Genomic DNA, 22,770 nt, shown 5'->3' with positions numbered 1-22,770 from the left:
AATAACCAGTTTTGTGCAGCCCACTGTACAACTGGAACCCTGCCCTAAGGGATGATGTAATAATGTAAATGATGTAGAACAGGCATAGCTGTTCTTCACCTCATTACTTTTGTTCACTGCTCTGTTCTGTGCTTGTTTCCTCATGGTATATGCTGAATTTAGTCATGCTGCCTGCCTAGAGCTCTTATTTTTTTCCTATTCAATAGCTTCATTAACTTGCTGCTTCTTGTATGACCCTACAAATATTATTGATATCATATACTGTACTCCGGTATGAATGTACAGCACACCAACAGTGTTCTACAAATTACTCCAGTTTGCCTTCATGATGCTGTGAAATGGTCTGTTCTCTATGGAAGTCTTCTAAGTGCAATGGAAAGTCTTAACAGATAGAAGCTTTATTTGAGAAATGTGGCTTTGTCCTCCAATTTATTAAGTATAATCCCCACCCTGTGGGAAATTTGAAAGGGTCTGCTTGGCAGTAGGTGCAGAGATCATATCTAATAATTTTATAACGTGCAAGGCTTTATAAGCAGATTCTTTAAAAAAATGTGGTTCTGTTTCTGAAAGGACACTATATTCCTTTTCAGTCTATCTGCAATAATGAGTAAAACTACCCCAGTCCACTCTTTTTACACAAGGTTTTTTTCTCTTTTGCTTCTCAGTCTTGTAATCAACCTAAAAATGACTGGGGCATGTTGCACTCCTCTACTGTACTGAAGATAGCTGTGGGATGGGAATGTCTGATGAGCTGAGAATCAAGAATTTCTGTTCCCTTTGTTCTGTTTGTGACAGCATTCTTGTGCATGTATATCTAGGAGACGAGGAACAGGAATGAGCAGGAGTGTAGACACATGGTCTCCTTTATTGTGATTTACTATTATGGTAGTGAGAGACTCTTTGTGGGGAACTGGAACTGGTACAGGTTTAGAAAATACTGGCCTTTAATAGCAGTCAACATTTAAACTACTTTTCATGCCTTCATGTCCTTTCTCTTATATCTGTTACCCTACGTATATCTGCTACCCTAGTTTACCTACATTTCTTCCTCTCTTCATATTTTAGTAATTTTATCTCCTGAATTTCTACCCACTTCATTTTCACAGAAGTCAAGCCACAGAGGAGTACACAATCCAACCCACACAGTGACATCCATCTTGTCACCAAGTATGGTTGCATTTGAAAGTACACTGCTGGTACCACTCACTTTTTAATTCTGATTTAATGATTTTTCTGCAAAACTACTAAAAAACAAATAGTGAGTATAAAAATATTTAACTACAGTATAATTACAAGTTTGCAGCTGTTTATAATCCATAAATTATGAGGGAGATCAAAGAATCAGGCAGGAATTTAGGAAACTTAAAGCCTATGTACTTACAGCAAATGTTCTTGATTTTCACCTATTTAGAGGGTTTTTTACCATGACTGAGTTCGCAGTTGTCCCTAAGAAACTTCCTGTACTTTGAAAGTATTCTTTGTTCCTAAATTCCTTTGAATTTAGCTGTACTGAACATATGAGTCCAGTTTACAGATAAATGTACAAGCTGTAAGAGGACTTGTTATCTGCTGCTGTATCAACTTGTGCCATTTGCACATCTTTAATAGTAATAGTTTTGTTTCTTTTCTGGCTATCGAATAATAAATTTTATGTTGGATATTTATCACGAGTCATTCCTTGAAATTTTCCACTATTTACGCAACCCACAAGTTCTTCTAAAAGGAAAAATACTCTATACACATTTATGCTCAAAAACTTAGATTTTTTTTAAATGACTTTTCAACCATGTTCATTTATAAAAAAAGAAAACTTATTAAAATCAATATGTAGGAAACAGCCAGACTTTTGCTATGTGGTACAGGACTCCAGCAGTTCCATAGTGTTACAGTTACTGAAAGTAATGCAATCAAAAATTCACAAAAAATGCCCTAATACCACTTGATTTGCATTTTATGCAGTATGTCAAATTGCAGGTAGCGAGTTTGAATTTCAGGAGACAAAAGACATGGAAGCGGACATGTATACATACCATAACAGACATGTTTCTACACAAATGGACCTTTCAAAAGTAATTAAAGAAGGATTATTAATAATATCTGATACGATATGCATGGGAAATTCACAGAAACACAGAATGGGTGAGATTGGAAGGGACCACAGAGGGTCATCTGGTCCAACCTCCCTGCTCAAGCAGGGTCATCCTAGAGCACATTGCACAGGATTGTGTCCAGACAGGTCTTGAATATCTCCAGGGAGGGAGATGCTGCAGCCTCTCTGGGCAGTCTGTTACAGTACACGGTCACCCACATAGTAAAGAAATTCTTCCTCCTGTTGCCTCTTGTCCTATTGCTTGGCACCATTTTTTGGACACCTTCCCTTCAGATACTTATGGACATTGATGAGGTCCCCTCTCAGTTGTATCTTCTTGCAGTTGAACAGGCCCAACTCTGTCTTTCCACGTAAGATAGAGACTCCAGTCTCTTATTCATCTTTGTTACCCTCTGCTGGACCCGCTCCAGGATCTCCATGTCTCTCTCGTACTGGGGAGCCCAGAACTGGACACAGCACTCCAGATGTGGCCTTACTACGGCTGAGGAGAGGGGCAGAATCACCTCCCTTGACCTGCTGGCAATGCTCTTTCTAATACACCTCAGGATACCGTTGGCCTTCTTGGCCACCAGGGCACATTGCTGGCTCATGGACAGCTTGTTGTCCACCATGACCCCCAGGTTCTTCTCTGCGGACCTGCTTTCCAACAGGTCACTCCCCAGCCTATCTTGATGCCAAGAGTTGTTCCTCCCCAGGTGCAGGACCTTGCATTTGTTGTTGAATTTCAGACAGTTCTTCTCTGCCCATCTCTCCAAATAGAGAAGATGTTCCTTCCTTCTGAAGGGCTGCACAGCACTCTGGGGTATAGGCCACTCCTCCAGCTTTGTGTTGTTGATAAAGTTGTTATCATGTATGTCATTCAATAAAATTGTTATCATTTAAATCACCTCATCCTAGAATTTCTTGGTACCTGCCATTTCCTAGGAATTGATGGGGTTGCATGCTGTGGAATTAAGGTCTAGTTTGCCACTAGGCATGTTGCAAACCCTGAAGGCGATCTGATACTAAAATGGGTATTTTCTGCTGTGGTAAAAAAACCCAGAAACAAACACAAGGCTGGTTTTTTATAAGAGCAATTGTATGGCATAAATCAAACAGTCTTGTATCCTCCAAAAAAAGTCAAATCTAGACTTAGCGTGAATATAGGTGGAACAGTTTTACCTCTGAAGAGGGTATGTTCATCTGCTGCACTGGCCATGAGGAGAGACTGCTAGGACATTGCTACCATTTGGGGTTATGGTTCAAGTCTGATGGATGTGGAAGTTGAAAAGAAAACTGTAGTCTGTTGTGTTACAAACATGTCAAGCAGCACAAATTGGCTTGGCTATTGAAAGAAGTACTCTCCCCCACAACCACCCCACAGCAGCAGCCTACGTCTTTGTGGCATTTTGGCCTTATTTTAATTCGGGGTGTATCAGCATCAGCATGGTAGGAATGCAAAGCTGTAAAGAAGGACACTGTACACTTTATGTTCTTATTGCTGGCATCTGTGGGAAATGAAAAGTGGCAGTCTTGTGAATTGTCATCAAACAATAGATTGTGTTTGATAGTAAGTCTAAGAATGCAAAAATCTGAGCACAGAATCTTTTGTCTTATCCACCCCTCACACTTTACTCAGGCATCCCACATCTCTCTGAAGGCTTTGTGACTGGAGTGTCTTGTCCTTACTTTCCAAGAAAATATACAGACATCTGAAATATAATTTTACTTGATTCAGTGGAATTACTTTCTTTTCACCTGCCCATACTGAAGCATTTGATAACAGCAGTAGACATGTGGGCACCATTCCCTGTATGGACTTGAGAAGTGAGCTCCTGAAGCAATGCTAGGGCTAACTGAAAACAAAAATCCTCAACCTCAAGATGACCTGATTTAATATTTGAGCAGTTCTGTCTCCTCTGCAAGATGCAGAATTATGCCCCGAAATCATTATGTACACAAGAGATACCCTCCCCAATGACATCAAGAATCATACAATCATTGAATCAGCTGGGTTAGAAAGGACGTCCAAGATCATCAAGCCCAACCCTTGATCCAACACTGCCGTGGTTACTAGACCATGGCACTAAGTTACTAGACCATGGCACATCCAGTCTCATCTTAAAAACCTCCAGAGACGGTGAATCCACCACTTCCCTGGGCAGCCCATTCCAGTGTCTCATTACTCTCTCTGTAAAAAAATTTCTTCCTAATATCCAACCTAAACCTCCCCTGGCACAGCTTAAGACTGTAAGAGGTGTGCCTAGGCCCCACATTTGTGTATACATGGTTTCATACTCTGTATGTGAGAGGATAACTCACCCAGCACAGTTGTTGGTTTATTAGGGTTGGGCTGCTGAGTAGCAAATGGTAGGGAAAGGAGAAGACTTTCATTACCATAAGGCAGCCCTGCACATATTCTTCCATTGCAGGATATCATCGATTGGTACTGTAATCCTTTATTCCCGTTCCTATCCTGCATCCTTGTCAGAGCAGCTTCCTTCTTCACTAGCCTTTTAGTTCCAAACCTTATCAATATAGATGGTCCATCTCCTGTGCAGCAAATGACCTACTGAAAGGCATAATATTACTGAATGCAAAATAGGCAGGGCCCAGATAGCTTTGCTAATGAAAATAGACATTATTAATAAAATCTGTGTGTTATGTTTTAAAAAGGTGAGATTCATACCAACACAAATCTCCTTAGCAGGAGGAACGAGGAAGGTCAAGTGGTTTTGAAAAGAGATCACATTTAAACATCTTTAATGAATACCAAAATGAAATTGGAAAATTAATAAAATATATTAAAACAGAAACTGAACTTTAAGAAGTGTAGTTACAAGTCTGCTGGAGCATAAACATTCTTTATTTGATTTTCTGCCTCATGATAGAAACAGCAGCTTAGTTTCATAATATTGTATAAAGGCTGAATAAGATTTAGCCCTTCAATTAAGTGTTTACATTAAATAGTTTCCGACTAAACCACTATTCATCAATATTCTTTAGACACAATTGAAAATGGAAGTTTGTAAGAACTGCCATCAGTAGCAGATTTTGCTTTGCTTTTATAGTTTCCCTTCCTTTCATTTTTTTGATGATGGATTTCCCCTGGCCCCATTAAACTGGTTAGTCAGGTTCTCCAGCATTTTTTAGACGTGATTTATCATGGGACATTAAATATTTGCATAGTAGACTGCTTACAGTTTAGTCATTAGAATGAGCTGCTGCACCAGTGTTCTTCTGGAGGAAATAGCCACCACCTCTTTTCTGTTCAGTGCTGTTTGAGACCAGGTGGTGCAGCAGGCTAAACGCCTGGTGAACTTGAGTGTCTGCGATGTGTCTCTATCTTGTGGGCTTCTAGCTTGGGTGGATCTTTTGCCAAGGCATCACAAGACTTTCACAATATCTACAGGAAGATCACAGAATCCTAAGTCGTTTGGGTTGGAAGGGACCTTTCAAGCTCATCTAAGTCCAACCCTCCTGCAATGAGCAGGGACATCTTCAACTAGATCTGGTTGCTCAGGGCCCTGTCTGGTCAGAGCTTGATGTTTCTGGGGATAGAGCATCCACCACCTCTCTGAGAAACCTGTTCCAGTGTGTCACTACCCTCATTGTTAAGATCTTGTTCCTTATATCTAGACTGAATCTACCATCTTTTAGTCTAAAATCATCATGCTTTGTCCTGTCTCTACAGGCCCTACTAAAAAGTCTGAAATGACACTGTAAGGTTTCCCCAGAGCCTTCTCTTCAGGCTGAAAGATCATAGTTCTTGTTCCATGGCTGCAGCAGAGACCTGTGACCTATCCCTCAACTATTACTACTTCGAGAAATTACAGTCAGATAGAGAATCTTCACTCTGTAGGGGAGAGCAGGAGCAAGCAGCACTTGTGTTGAGATGCCCTGCACCTCCTATGCTGTGATGATGCTGTAGGACTTGTGTCAGGAGAAGGGGATGAGATTAGTGACTTCTCAGTGGATGAAATATTGTGGATTCTTTCCTTCCTTTGTGGGAGGAATAGTAACTAAAAAATGTCATCTGGATTGCAGACCAGGTTGGAACGTATGAGAAGTGATTATAAAATATTGGCAGTGTAGCAACGCTGCTAAAGATGCTGGAAACTGATATTAGTAATCCAAGGGCGTGCTGACACAGTGGAGGAGTTGAAGAGCCACATCCTGCCTGTGAGAAGCTGGGGTCTGTTGCTGTCAGTGGAGGAAGCCTGAGATAAGTACACTTGAACTTAGACCAGTGAAGAGATTCACATAGCACAAAGCAGGGTCTTGACTGGAGTGTCTGGTAAAATAAGTGTTGAAGAGATGGAAAGAGTAAGGAAATGGAAGTGAATGCAAAACACCTGTTGATATCTGTGTACAGACTAAAAAAGTAAGTAATTAAAAGTGAAAGAGGAGGAACTCTTGACAGTATTCATGCAGGGAGAGCTGGCCAGTGCAGCTGTCAAGAAGAAATTCTTTATTGTGAGGGTGGTGAGGCACTGGAACAGGTTGCCTAGAGAAGCTGTGGATACCCCAATCCCGGAGGTGTTTTAGGCCCAGTTGGATGGATGGAGCTCTGAGCAACCTGGTCCAGGGAAAGGTGTCCATGCTCACAGCTGGGGGTTGGAACTAGATGATGTTTAAAATCCCTTCCAACCTAGGCCATTCTACGATTCTATGATTCTGAGATTCTGTTCACCTATTTATCTGGTCAGGAACTCATTAAGCAGTGGCATAAAGTTTCTTCCAATTGAGTTTATCAGGAAAATAAGATATAACAAGAGATTAAGGTAATATAGCTGTGGCCGAATTGAAAAAATTCATCTGTGGCGTTTTCATGCATATTTTTAATATATAGTAAAAATTACTTTGTGTTCATAGGTAATTTATCTAGCAGGAAGAAAATTCCATCTTTATTTCATTAATTATTTGCAAAAATAATTCCACTGCTCTAGGTTTGGCACTGCAGTTAGACATAATAACAAGTCTGAGTTGATAATCCAGAGGTCTCTAGCATTGCCAGAGAATTTTATTAGTTTGTGTGCAATATTAGTAAATTTAATAGTGTTCTTTTTCTATGTGGTTTTTTCCTTAAATAGTTTAATGGAGTTTTTATAGGCATTAATGAACAAGGATGAGGTCAAGTAATGTACTCTTTACCCTTGTGAGCAGTCCCTTTGACTAGAGTGGGAATAGCATTATTTTTGTAAATGCTATTCATAGTAGAAAATGCAGAATTAGTCCCTAATGGAAGAAATATCTCTAGTAAATCTTTCATCATCTCTGCATATACTGATTTATTCTAGGAAAAATAATTAAATTCATTAATTATTCTGCTGTCTATAAAATACAAGAAAGAATTTTCACTAAAGCACAATTTAATCTCTAAACTCATGGCAGTACTTAAGACAAACAGCCTAGCAAAAACTCCTACAATATTTTGTAAGACTTAAACATGTAATATATTATTAAAAAAAAAAAAAAGAAAAATTAATATGACCCAAAAAATAAAAGTCAGGGCTGGACTATTTTTTTTAAAACTGTTCCTTGCTGATAACCAAGTGAGTAGAGAAAAAGCTTCCTGGCAATGCAGTCCAGCCAGATAGAACTCCAGATGTTTTGTAAGTTTACTGGAGTTTGCAGGAAGAGCAAAGCTCCGTTTTAGACCTTTTATGGACAGAAGAAGGTGGTTTTAGGTAGAAGTTGATTGTTAAGCTGCAGCTTTTACTTTAGAAGTAAAATCTGAAGACTCCTTCAACTGCCAAAACTGCTTTGTTTTCCTGATTAGGAAACAAAAGCACAGTTTGTTTCTAAGCTCTGGGTCCAACACCTGGAATGCTTACAAGCAGGAGTTTTTACACCTACACACACAAAATAGTTTAAAAAATGCCTGTAGGTTTTGACTTTAAACTTAATATTTTCACTGTCAAAGTAATTAAAAATATCTTTTTAGGACCCTCCTATGAACACACTCTATAACAGCTGAGTGTAGGAAGTACTTTAAAGCAAACATGCTGAGAAACTCATTACAGAAATTCAAATATATTTCCTTTGAGACATGTAAATTTAATAGCAATGGGTATAATTTTATAAATATATTTCAAACTTAAGATTTCTAATTAGATAGCTCATTGATCCATAGGCATTGAAGTCTAACCAAACAGCCATCTGCAATTACAATTGGGTTGATCATTTCAGTTCCCAATGAAAAGGCTCCATAACTGCCTGGAGGCTTGGCATTTGTGAGGAACACCAAGGGATCAGCTTGCCTGCTAAAAAAACTGTATTTGGAGCTTGGGGCAACTGCTGTGTGTGGGCTGCCCTCCTGTAAAACACAGGTGAGGCATGGTATGCTCATTCGCCCTGTAATAGAACAGTAATTTTGACTGTATGCTCAAGGTTGAGCTTGGCAAGTCTGTCTCATAACAAAAGTAAAAGTGGCTTGTCTTCTTTATGTTTCCTGCCTAAGGACAGCTGATTTGTGTTAGTAGATCTGCGATAAAAAACAAACAGACAAAAATCACCTTATTTTAAGCAATGAAGAAAATACCTTCCAATTCAAGAAGGCACTCAGGGTCCTTCAACACTGGAACAGGTATAAAACAGCTTATCAAACTTTTAACCAGAGATCTAACTCTACAGTCCCCTCCAAAGTGTTACGTCACAGTCTTGCAGAAAGTCAGTCTTCAGAGATATGCATGTTTATCAGACCAGGTTCTGGTCATGCATGAGACTGAGGCAGGGGAGGGAGGGTGTTCACACAAGAATAATAAACAGCTTGTGCTGCTTCTTGATTTTACCCTTTGTACTTCTTAAAATATCAGCAATACTGTCATTTAACAGAGCTGATTTAGGTCGGATCTCACCAACTTGTCTGAAATTTCTCAGAAAAAAAATCATACAACCAATGAGGTTTTATGAAGTTTGTGCCCAAGTAGTGCTTCTGATAGCTGTTACATTGCCACAGTCTCACATACTTGTCTCAGCCCGTGGTAGGAATCTTGATTTTTACAGGATTACCTGCAGGTTGCTCCTGTAGTCCTCACACCATAAACTTCTAAGGTATCAGGCTGCATCTCCTTTCTATGCACTAATCTATGTAGGCACATAGTACAAGCCAAATGTGACACAAATATGAGAACGATCCTTTTCAGATGAGTGGAACCAGCAGCATCCATGAAGTTATTTAAGTGTGTAAATGTTGCAATCTCTGTCCCCAGAGACTGGCGGTTGCTATTCCAAGTGGGTTTTTTTCTGTATGTGTGAGTTTTTTTAGTTGTTTATTTTCCAAAGCTATTCATGATGAAAGCACAAATATCTCTCGAAACAACAATACTCTATTTATCAGTTGTGCTTGGTGTATCCTTGTCTTTGTTTTTGTTCCTTTTCTTTGAATGGAGGAGAGTTTAATTAAATTCTTTGGGGATAGATGTTTATCCTGAGCTCTAAGAACAAACGTGTCCATCAGAAGAGCTTCTGTATCTCTCTCTGTGTACAGTTCACTGAACAAACCCATTAACCATTCTTCTCATCAGGATATTCCTTAGGAACACCTTGCATGCAAAAATAAACACCAGAGAAGTCCTATTTGCTTTCATGATGAATCTTTCAGTTCTTTCCATATCCTTCACTATTTTCTTTGCAGTTTTATTGTGTCATTTTTAGGGCCAGTCATTCTCTTGACCCCTGGAATGTCAAGTTTGAGCTCATATTCACAGATCTGGCTCATGCAGAAGAGAAATGTCACTGAGAAGTGGCATAAGATGCTCCTCAGCTCCAGACTGCAAAGGTGAAGTGTCAGCCTGCAGCAAGGAGGAACAGAGAAGTCATTCAGTGATTTCATGTTTCAATATTGCTCCAGGTTGCAGATACTAAACTAAATGAAAATCTGGAGATAAAATCTTCTGGCTTATGTTACAGGGATCCGACTGGATGACTTCTCTGGTATCTTCTTGTCTTACAGTCTAAGAGCTGTATTCACACATCTCAAAAGATCATTCTTCTTACCTTTAACACAAAAACCAGAATCTGCAGTAAATTCACTGTTGTCTCCTCTTAAAAAACAGAACAAAACTCAGCACAGCCAAGGGTCCTAGCCTCCTAGCAGCCCATCATACTTGCATTTTCCCTATTTTATAATGAGGCGTGTAAGCAGTCTTAGCTTAAATGAAAAACAGCTCTGTAGAGGCTGCTTGTTAGTTTGCGTTTTTTTCATTGGAAAACTGATTTTTTGCATCTCCTCAATTCCACAGTTTTGAAGAAATGGATTAGACTCTCAGTGGCAATGGGGTTGTGAAGAGTGATATTGCTGGGTTGCTCAGCACTGGTTGTACTCTCGTAAAGATCTATAATGCTGTACAAAAAGAGCAAACCCTGTGATTGTTCCTGTGTTACTGCCATATGGTATGGTCATAACATCGTAAAACAGTTTAGTAGGATTCTTTATAGACATCAGAGTACAACGTCTTTCCATGATTTCCAAAGCAGAGCTTTCATTTCCTCTTCTGTGGGCTTTTTTTAGGATTTCATGGAATTACACTGTGGTGTAGGTGAGATAGGAGGAAAAAAAGATAATTTCTGTTTGGCTTTTTCCTCATTATTCTTGCTGCATGGTTTTGTTATAGCTGAATGGTATCTAAGACTCAAAGCTAGTAATTTTTCATCAGTCATTATAGTCCTGAGTTCTTTTGCTTCCTCCTGAGATAAGCTATCAAAATACCTATTTTTCATATTTTTATTCTCTCTGCCAATTAAAAGGAGGCTTGTACTTTTAAATACACCCGTATTCTTTCCTAACGAGTTCCTAGAGTGAATTTACTTATTCTGGGATGGCTAATTTTCTATGAAGGTGCAGCAGTTGTTAGAGAAAACTAGAAACGGCCCTTCAGGACTGACTATCATGTGCTTACTTTGCTGGGTCTAAAGCTGCTCCCACTGTTCTTAGTCTGAAAGACTTGTTCACAATGGTGGTGGATGAGCATACTGAAATCTGAAGTATGACACTCCCTAGAGAATAATCCTCCTATATGTATTGCTTATAAGCACAAATCTTTAGGTAGATACCCGATACATTATTAACATCATTGCACGTCAAGCAGTCAAAAAGCTCTCACTGTCCCATGTGCAGCACTGTTCACACATTTTCTCAGGTATCTGTGACATCTGCCTCAGGGCGTGTAGTACTTTGTAATATATTTGAGAAGATTTCTGATGTGCCACCTCATGGAATGGAGGTGATTAAAAACTTGCTGCTTCTCCTTCTTAATACTCTTCCCAGTGTCAAGTGTAAGAAGCAGTTGCAGTTTCAAAAGCATTTAAGATGATCTAAACAAAAAATATACTACTTTTGTCTGATCATATACTGTGGGACCTTCCCTGCCTCTGTGCCCTCATCTTACGCTTCAGAATATTGAATGGTGGTTTTGACCCAAAGCACCTCTGAATTCTCTTGGTGCCAGGAGGCTGGGGTATGTGAACCACTGACCTTGGGGTGAACAGCCTTAGTATTCCCTTAGTGGTGAAAAGGCAAGGCAAGAACATGGACAGAAGGCAAGCTGTAGGCCAGTGACTCCACTGTAACTTAAAGTCAAGGACTGGGAGCAGGCAGTCTGTCCAAGGACAAAAGCCAGGAACTAGTGCTAAACCCTGCAGCTGAATGACCACAAGGCAGTAGACTGTTTCCTTCCTCATCTAACAGAAAGGATAAGCCACCAGTTGGGCTCACAAGTCAGATTACAGATCACCCAGCCCAATAAGAGGCTGATTGCAGCCAAAGGTGGAGCCTGATGGTGGCATTACCTTGGAGAGTTTATAGCATTGTCAACCCTGCCTAATCTCAAGGCTTGGTCTGGTAGATATGCAGTACCTGATTTATGCACTCACATCACCTAAAGGTGGGGGCTCTTTACCAGGGACTGAGATGACCAGGACCTCCAGTATGACATTCTCTCTCCATTTTTTCTCCCTCTGCATTTTTTCCATCCTTGTCTTGTTAGGGGACTGTAATGACTGTTGAAATCTTACCTCCTTCTACTTCCAGGTTCTCAAAGTCTAGGCAAAAATGTCTAGGGATCACTCTGGAGTTTGTTTTATTGCCTTCATGTTTGCCAAATGTATTTGTGTACAGATTTGTTAAGCTGGTATTTTCACATGCATTTATTATTTTTTAACTTTAGTTGAAGAATGGACTTTTCAATGCCAGGAGGAGGGAGCATATTCTTATTTTCCATCATCTGCCCACGTTACTGTTATTAGAAAGCTGTGAGCACACATGCATCCTTCTTGTTAATGCTTCTTTTCCCAGAAAGTAATTTAGAAACCTCTGTGGCTTCAAAGCCACAGCTGCCTGGCATGAAGTTGTCAGACCTTACTCAGCTGTAGTTCATGGTCATCATGAATTGAATTTTCAGCAGAAACCAGAACTTTTATTCATAGTGATTGTAATAAGCTAAAACACGCTGGTTGGTTGTGGTTTTTTTCCATCATGGTGCTGAATTTACACTAATTACATTATTCTGAACTGACTTTTAAAACTTAATAAGTTTGATCCATGAAAAAAAGTGTCTACAGTTATTATGATTACTTTTCTTGCAGTGCATTTTGAAATTACTCTGCAGCAGCACAGAGTGCTCCTACATATGGACCACAAATGAAATTGCCTGATTAGGTGAAATTCTAGACTTTCAGCAAAGTTTAGTCATGCTAAATTGCAGTAATAATTGTTACATCATTTCTGCTCAAGGGAATCTCTCAAATGCTTCAGATATAATTTTGTTTCTAAACTGACTGTATAATTAAATAATACAGTATAGCCAGCAGTAATCTTTCTCCATATTTAAATGTAAATATTACCGGTTACCAATAGGAGTCATAGCATCCCTAATTGGTTGCAGCTAAATAATATATTATGTCTAAAAAATGTTAACTTTAAGGTTATGAAGTCGAGCATTTAGAAGTTGGGCAATGTCAGCATTAAGGTTGCCCAGGCAACTTCCATTTTCTTGCCATTTGTTTGCATGCATGTTACAGTTTTTAATTAAACAATCAGTGTTCTTTTTTCCTCTTAAGTCCACTGCCTCATTCAGTGAACTGGTAGTAATTACAGATTTCTTTTTATCTTCCTCATTAAGAGCATGACTTCTAGCATTGTTTAACTCAAATTATCAAAGCCTTGCTCAGAATATTTTCGTTCCTTTACTCCTCTGTGTTTCTATGGTGCTTTTACCACAACTGAACGCTATATCCAACAAGGATGCAAGTGTCAGGTTGCATAACTCTGTTTTTAGGGAGACCTGGAGTTTCAGGAATCCAGACCCTTGTGATAGGAATGTGGGCTACGGAAGTGATAAGATGTGGGGAATGTAAAACACTTCTGAATGGGTTGTGCAAAGACAAAACACTGAACAGGGAGATCCAGATCCCACTGGAAAGCATACCTAGAATGCACTTTCTGTAGGGCTGCAAGAAAATAATTCATTTTCAATCACTTTTGTACAGTCAGGTCTTAACACCATTCTGGGTTTATGGTTGATAAACTCTACTTTTTGTACAAAGTTGTCTGAAAAATGCTTACGAATGACAAAAGCTTTGGAATGCTTTTTTTCAGAAATAAGAGCATTTCCCAATCTTGCTGTTCCAAATACCACACCATACTTCATCATAGAATCATAGAATGGTTTCAGTTAGAAGGGACTTTAAAGATCATCTAGTTCCAACCTCTCTGCCATGGGCAGGGACGTTTTTCATTGGATCACATTGCTCAGAGCTCCATCGAACCTGGCCTTAAAAACCTCCAGGAATGGGGCATCCACAGCTTCTCTGGGCAACTTGTTCCAGTGCCTCACTACCTTCACAGTAAAGAATTTTTTTCTGATATCTAATCTAAACCTGCTCTTATAAATAATCTGTCCTAGTGACAAGTGCCCACCTCTGGTGCAAAAGTGCTGAGCTTCCTGGCAGTAACAACCTGGGCAGTTGGCTTGAAAACTCTACCATGAAAAGCTGGGCAAAACTTTTTCTGAGCAGCTTGCTCAGCATCACATGTATAAGATCCTGAAGCTGGAGCACAGGCCACTTCTCCAAGACCACATGCAAATTCTTTGATGGTCAGATAATCTTTCTTCCTTTCCATCTTTCCACAGCCCAATATACTATCTGTCTTTTACAAAAGTAAGTTAAAGGTCTAGACAGACAAGTTTTATTTAGTAAAATCTGGAGTCATTGTCATTGCAGCCCCATCTTGTATGCAAAAGGAGGGAGGGTCCTGAAGAAAAAAGAATAGTTTGGGTTTTATAATGAAAAATTGTTTCCTTTGCTTTAAAATCCACCATTATCTCCTGCACTAGATTAAGTGGTATTGCTGTGTACCTTTTACCTGTTTTATAGTCAGAAACCAGAAACAGAAAGACCAGGATTCAGTCCTTTCCTTTGTCTTCTTTAAAATAAGGATTCAGCAATGACAAACAGTCTTGAACCAGGACTATTTCAGTGTTTGTGAGTTTGAGTTTGAAGTCTCATTGATCTGTTTTCTTGCCCCTTTTGTTGATAAATCTCTCTTTTTTGGAAGAACCCTGAAAACCAGTTTCTACTGTGTAGACCAGTATTAACCAAAGTGGAATGATTGCAGTTACTGATTTAATTTACATTTTGTAATATGTAGTTACCTGAATTTTTATTTTAAAGGCTTTCAAACAGACCCTGATGACCCCTAGGGAAATGCCCACAATGCATGACAGCAAGGCAGGAAGTTCCTGTTAGCCAGCAGCTGCAAAGTTGTGATTTTGATTTGCACTTCTGGAACTGAATTATTTGGTTACTGCCTAATCCTGTTTTAGGGACCTACATCTTTGATTCCATAGACAAACATTGATTTTAGCAAGTATATAGCTCAATGCAGACTTACTCTGATTTTTCATTTGTTGCAGGATAATTTCTTTCTTATCTACTAGATAGTTCCTATTTACTCTGAACTTGTATACAGATGCATCTTACTGGTAAGTAGAGTTAATTAACCGTAAAAATAACATGTAAACATGTTTATTAGTTGTCTCAAATATGCTGGATACATAAGAAAAAAGTGCAATTATGAAATATTTTGCACTTAATTTATTAGGCAAGGGAAATATTAACTGTAGTAATGAAATTGATGTATCAATTAATGAAACTGATTGATTCCTTCTGGTCACTACAGGCCATATGCTGTGTTTGATATAATTTGGCCTAAAAACTCTCAGTCTGCTTGAACACTTTTAAATACATCAGCAGGAATTTATCTGGAACTTTATATGCCTAATACCTTCTGCAGATCTGTCCCAATGCCCTTTGGGTTTTTAAAATTACAGTATCTCATCCTCTGCCACCTGGATTTTATTTGCCACAGCAGAAAAGCAGCAATCTGGCTTTCTTGATCCCTTTTTCAGACTAAAATATATTATTCCAAGTAAAGAAAATTTTCTCTGAGAACCTACTAACAAAACTGAAAATCAAAGTTTTGTGTAAGCTGGTGCTGGATTCAGTAATCCAGCTGATCCCTTATGTTACCTTATGTTCTTAATGTAACTGAGGTCATTATTTTTCTTAACCCTGTAAACTAAGAACTTGATTTTTTCACAGCAGGAATGACAATGTTTGCACTGTTTTTAAAAACAAACAAACAAATAAATAAAATATATATATATATGTGCACCTCAGTTTGTAAGAATGTGGCATAGGTTGAATGAATCATGAAACAGGCTCATTTGGCAGTCAACATTACAGTAGTTTGCTACCTGATTCCATATATAATTAAACCAAAGCAGACTTTAATTGAAAAATTTTAGAAGACTCATTTGTTGCCCATATTCCAACCTGAGATTAATGTCTGAGAAGATTATCAGTCTGAAGCCTGCTTAGTGACTTTATTCCATTATTTTGTACTCTGACAAAGTGAGCTAGGTGTTTGCCATGTATACAATCACAAAAAAGCACACCAAATACTGTTTAAAATTATAGCAGGTAGATGTGTTAATACATTCTAAAACCAAAGGTTGTTTATCTATATATTGCATATTGACAGATGAGAGCCAAAATAATTCTTTCTGACAACCGTTTCAGCTGAAGGTGGGTAAATTATTTAGCTTCAGAAAACATGTTTTAAATATTCCAATTAGCAACTGAATTTTGCAGTAATTTACAGTCAGCTGGTGTCAGACATGCCTACTGGATGTAGCCAGGTTGGTTCTGGCATGCATTGCAGCAGTGAAAACCAGGAGCCAACATTTGCTTTTCAGCTGATTACTCTGGAATCACAGAATTGTAACTAAAACGTCATTAGCCCAGTATTTGTTTTAGAAACTGAAGATGGGGCTGGTCCAGGTCTCGCTGAAATGTTTTAGGATTTTTGCCACAGGTTTTAGGCAATTGCCCACTTTGAGCTGAACGTACAAGAACTGTTTGACCATTTGGTTACTGAGCCCCTTAAACATTCCAATTCAGTGCCTCTTAAATACTTAGGCCCTGCTATGAGCAAAATCATTTCCACAAAGTCAAATTTCTTGTTTTATAACTGCCTGCTATTTACTTTATTATTTTTGGTGAGCTACCCTGACTCTGAGCTGGCTGTTTCAGGACATGGGGGGTTTACCCTCTATTATATTACCAACTGAATATTTTCCTGTTTAGAGTTAGTCATGAAAGAGCATTTAATTTTGAAACACATACCACATGTTCCCATCCTTTGTTTGCACAGCTGTAAGAGAAGATAACTTCATGGGAAGAACAGTCTTTCCAGCAAGAAAGAATCATCTTCCAAGACAACCATTTCAATTCATTTGTGATCCAGCAGCTTCATGGCTTCATGTTAGCTATAGCTTCATATTAGGTTTGCTTGGGCATCTGAAATTAAAATCAATGTCTTCTTATTATGTGGTATAGATTAGGTTTTAGATTGATGATTCCTGAAGATCGGCACTGTGTGAGTGCACAAAGAATGTAATTTATTGACAACTGGAAAACCATTTTAGCATTACTACATTTTAGTATTACTAGTTGTCTCCAGTTTTCTCATGCACTGTCAGCCTGCAGGTGACTATAAGAGAACAAGACAGGCAGCTGTATACATCTCTTATTAGCTATAAATAAGCCATAGTTTGACATAAAAATAATTTTAATTTAAAATACATAACTTTTCTGAAAGTGAAGAATGTGGAGTTCAGTAGCATGTATTCTTCAAATGAGTTCTACAAATATGAAATAAAATAATTTAAACACATTCTAATCACAGAACTGAACTTAACAAAATGATTGCTACTAAATGCAAGCCTACAGTACTTGGGTGGAACGAGGTGAAACCACTGATAATTTGTGTTTATAATGTCTGCTCTCATATGTGCATGGAGAAAAGACTGTATCCCAGAGAAGCACTAGTCTGGAAAAGTCACTTCAACCCAGACAGACCTTTAATCATCAAAAAGTTCCTGATAATAAGGAGGATATCTTACATTTTAAAATTATTTTTTTCAACAAAGGAAGTAGCTCAAGGAACTTAATGGCCTTGAGTAATTTTATTTTGTAGCCATTGATCTCATTGTCTCTTTCTTTTTTTGATTCAAATATTTTAAAAGGAAAATCCATATTCTTGCTTTTTCAATTCCTAAATAGTTTGTTAGCTCTGAGAGTACTCCTGTACAAGGAACTGAACATATGAAAAAAACTACAAAAAAGAAATATTTTACACCAGCAAGACTGTAGCTTTCAAAAAACCAGTATATCAATCCAACAGTTTCTGTTTTCAGAAAAATTTGACTTGATTTTTGCAAAGGTTTTACTTTGCTTCACTTGATTTCAGCAAGTATTATATATATGGCTTGAATAGTTTACATTCAAATGAAAAAATATTTGTTCTATGATCAGCCTCTTAAAATAGTTTGTGATCTGTTCTAATAGGCTTTTTTTAAGGAATAGCTATTAGATTAATTTGTACTTTTATGTATGATATTTTAATTATTAATATTTTAATATATTAATTTATACACTATTCATTAACTATTTGTATGTAATAATTTATCTTATATACTATATAAAATTATACATAGTTTTATTTTTTCATTGCCTCAGACCTTGTAGTCATGTTTATAACAGTATCTTCGCTTTCTGGGTAATCGTAGAGATTTGGAAAAGCAAAATCTTTGCTCAGTGGGGAAACGCCTTTGTGTTGTCAGTTTTTCACTTTTTAATCTTCTAGAGTATTTAAAACAACAGGGCATAAATTTGTACCCCTCCTCTTCCCCCTTCTTTCCACAAAAGCCAGGAAATCCACTATAATTTTATCATTTTTAGAGCAAGAGGCAGAAGGCTGTATGTTCTTAAGTCCCCAGCAGGTGTTTAGGAATGACTGGATCTTTAGACTGATTGACCCACTCTCCCCTCATTTTTATTTCCACAGTTTTGATACAGTGATTGCCCTCTCTTTATGTGGTACCCTATCTTGGGTATGGTTTGAGAAGAGGTATCTCTCTGAAGCATTAGTGTTATTTTAGACAGCAGTAGTTTGTTCTTTCTTTTTTTTTGTGAAATAAGGTGAAAGTAATTTGACTTTCTCCTCCTTTTGTCTGGTATAGAGTTAGTTTTCTTCTTAGTAGTTTGTGCTTTGCTGTCTTCCAGCCAAAACCAGTACAAACTTGGTTAGATGATGGGCTTCAGAGTAGTTTTCATTCATTCCAGGACTCAGTTCGTATCTTGTATGTTATGTCATGCTTTTTCGTTCCTTCTGAGACAGTACTTATGAGGTGAGGCTCTTTGCTTGTTTGCCTCTTGTGTGCCATGCCTGACAATGTCGTGAAACTGATCTTTTGCTACCACGACTGCAGCCTGCTGAGATGGGGAGGTATTACCACAGTCTTCTGAGGAGGCGTGTAATGCAGAATCAGCTCTACTTAGAAAGCACTACTTGGGCAAAGCCTACAACGTTTGCATCTTCTTGTTTATCTCAGCAGATGGGAACAATCTGACTCCATCCAGTTCTCTGAGCCTCATAGTGGCGAACCTGATATGATCTTTTAATTTGATTTTCATTAGAACTTATAGTCTTTACTAATTACTATTTTTTCTTTTCTAACGTGGTGACAGTACCATCAAACATAGCAGGAAATATGTCAATTCAGATACAAATTGCATGTAAATATTTCCTGTTATTTTCCAGTCAGTGAGATATTTTGTTATTATACTAATTTTCTTCACAATCTATTTGAGGCCTAAAACACCTAAGTGAGTCTAATTGTGTACTTAACATTTGTCCATTTCTGTGTGCAGTGAACGTTGTTGCTACAGCAGGACTACATGAGGGCAGGCCTGTGAGCGAAGCTAGAGTGTTCTGCTTTGGTAATTCCTGCTACCCTTTCCTCTTATGCTTTCCACCTGCACTATAGTGGGACAGCACTGTGCATGGAGCCAGGAAATGCAGATAAGAGTATGTGCCCCAGCACTGCAACATCTCATTTTCTGTAACCATACTATAAACTTCCCTGTTTGTGGAGGAGACACTCCATGCTGCAGGCAAATTCACCAAGGGGCTGAGTGGGTGTTCTCGAGCACGTCAGTTTTGTACTTAGGAGAGCACAATGTTCCATTAATTTATTTTTCACCCTCTAAGAACAGGATTTGGGACTTAAACTTTTTTAAACTTCTGTGACAGACAGTCAGCACTCTTACAAAATACTTTACAAAAAAAGAGGTGATATGATGTCTATAGCAAAGCAGCAAAGCCTGCAGATTTCAGGCATTGTTTCCTGCTTTGCATTCATGATTGCTCATGAGATACCATGCATGTTCAGTGCCAGGGCTGAGATCTTGTTCTTAGCAATGCCTTGCAGGCTTATTGAATTACCAGGTACTGTGAGTTTAGTGTTGTAAAATCTTTTTGACTTCTCAAAATAATTTAGTTCCTAATTATTTGGCTTAATGTAAGTGATTTACAAGTTTAAAGAGTGCTGCTGCCCTTTTTCACCTCTAATTATTTTCATTTGAGAGGAAATCAGTGATAGCCAAGAATTTCTTTGTCACAAAAAGTTTAACATCTTCAGGCATGTTTGACAATGTCCTTGTTACAGAGCCAAGACCATCTTGTAAAGTAGCTTGCATGTATTCAGTACTTAAAATTTTTACAACAGCATCTTTTGAGAGGACTAGATCAAAGACCAACTGGTATCACTAAGGGGGCACTCAAAATTACAATTATAATTCAAAGAAATTAGGTTACATGTTCTGACAAAAACATATCTTGCCAAGATTGCTTGAAGATAGAACTTGATGCATCGGTCAATTATAATCTGACTATGCTGCCACCAACCCAGTAGATTTCTTTGTTCCCTTGTACCTTCTTTGCTTTACTTGGTTGGGTGGTATAACACAAACATCTACACTTGATGTAGTCTGACCCAAACATTAACAGGAATGATAATGTTTCTGAAGAAGATATAGGCAAGCAGAACTATTATTTTAATATAAAATCTCAGCACAGTGGCCTTTGTAACTACAAGAACACTTTGACCAAGCTTACGCTCAGAAGAAACTGGGTCTGGGAAAGACCTCAAATGCTCATCTAGGCCATCCTCTCAAGGTTCGTGCCAGATTCAACTTGGCCTAGATTGTTCGAGGATACTTAATACATCTGTACGGAATAATCTCTGATGTTGAAGATCTCACATGACCTCACCTGCCTTCTCCAGCACTTCCTTCTACTGTTTTTGCTGTTAGAAAGCTTTTCCTAATGTCTAGCCACGAACTTTTGTGCTGCAACGTTTTTCTTCTCCTCCATACTTAAAACTGACTTTACCATAATGCTCACAGGGAGGTGGTAGAAATAAATGAAGTGATTTTGTGGGTATAAGAAACACTTCGTGTGGGTGCAACTTTTTCTGGCACAGCTGAGTTTTTACAGGTACCACTTCTGTATTTTTGAGAGACTAAAATGGTCTCTTCCAGCTAAAAACCGCACAAATTGGCATAGCCAGTACAAATCTTATCTAATTACATATTCAGGTAGTGTCAAGGCTTTGTATTTTTGGCTTCACACATACATTAATCCGTAGTTAACTTGAGAAAAGTTCTGGGCTACTGTCCCATCAAAAAATGAGTCACAGATCCCTTTTGTATAAGTTTTTTCGTTGGGACAATGACTCAGGGACTGTACTGAGCACATTTCATGTACAAATGTGTTAAGATGCTAACTATTGATAAAATTATAAAGTTTCCATGATACCATATCAGGTGGAAGATATGCTAGCCAGAGACACTGAGGCAGAAGCAAATTGTACTCACATAAAATTTCTCAAGGATATTTCTTGAGCCTCAGACCCATCAGGATTCGGGATAAGTGGAGTTATTCTGCCTGCTGTGAATTCCACACTTCAACCTTCACTTCTGTCTGAAGGGTTTCCTGGACAGCAGCAATGATGGGGGTGTGCTTACTTAGTAAAAAGGTGATTTTAACTCCTGATTCTGCAGTTCAGTGGCTGACAGAAGTCTTTGTGTCTCTATCCACATATTTGGGGGTTGTGTAATGGCACATAGAGTTTCAGAGCAAATGCTTATATTTCAGAGCAAGAAACATTCCCTCTTCTGTGGGTTTTCAGAAGCACTTTGGATATCTTTGTGTCCAGATAGAGAATAAAGAATGCCCTAACAAATGTGGGGGGATACCCATTACACTGATGTCAAGAATATGTATTTGCCCTTCTCACCCTAGTCTAAGGTGAATCCATTAAAACATAATGATCCACATATTCAGCAATTTTGCAGTAGCTGCTGAGAGATGCTTGTGTCCTCTGAATCCTCATGTTATGGTCTCACCATGTGATGTTTGTGTGCTGCACTGCTCTGCGTTTTCCTGCACTTTTTTTAAATGCTGGGAAACATTTCTGAAGATCTTAATGTTTTTGATAGCTCACAGATGTTGATTATTCCACTAGGCAGATCTTGGGTTGTGGCTTAAATGCTTCAGAAAAAATACGTGGACTTGCTTTTGTCTCCTCCCTGGAGCATATACTATCAGCACAGAAGAGATGTGGAAACTGACAACTCAGCACCTGGAACAAAGTCCCTACCAAACTCTATTAAACTGAAGAATTCAGCTGCTTAAATGCCATGAGAGAATTCTGTTGATTTGTAAAGAGTAAGCTTGTTGTGCTCTAAGTATTTTGACAGATCTTCAGCTGGTATAAATAAGCACCATCAGTGAAAAAAAAAACCTCTTGAATTTGCTTGAGAATTTGGCCATATATCAATGAAGTTTTCAAGCCAACAAAACAAAACAAAAACAAACAAATGAAAAAACCACACACAAAAACAAAACCAAAAAAAACCCACCAAAACCAACCCAACCCAACCAAACAAAAAAACACAAATCAAAACAAAACCAGGCATATCAGTTATGTTTGTCCTGGCATTGTATCTAATTGGTGTTTAGCTATCCTAAAAGTACTATAGATTAGATTATTTTAGAGCTAGGGGATTTTCTTAAAGTATTATAGACTTTTTGTTACATTGAAGCTATCCTTTCCAGACAACACTGACTTTTAGGTACCATTGTTATCCATGACCATTCCTCAGTGCAGGACAGACTTAGCTAAGACATATCTCTGTTTTAATGATATAAAAATAACAGATGGGATCCATCTGCCTGCCATGCATAGGCAGGAAGCAGTCTTCTCCCT

At 38.3% G+C, this 22,770-nt stretch overlaps 1 protein-coding gene across 2 annotated transcripts in view; it reads left to right on the top strand.

The window, feature by feature from the left end:
- ANO6 (anoctamin 6) overlaps positions 1–22,770 on the top strand; it is an 87,053-nt gene that overhangs the window by 3,316 nt on the left and 60,967 nt on the right. The gene's annotated exons all lie outside the window — the stretch shown is intronic.

The sequence above is a fragment of the Corapipo altera genome, unplaced genomic scaffold (genome assembly GCF_003945725.1).
Source record: "Corapipo altera isolate COAL_440 unplaced genomic scaffold, ASM394572v1 1, whole genome shotgun sequence".
In the NCBI taxonomy this organism is placed as follows: Eukaryota; Metazoa; Chordata; class Aves; order Passeriformes; family Pipridae; genus Corapipo; species Corapipo altera.
Note: the sequence above shows the minus strand (reverse complement) of the source record. Positions and strands in the feature narration are given on the sequence as shown.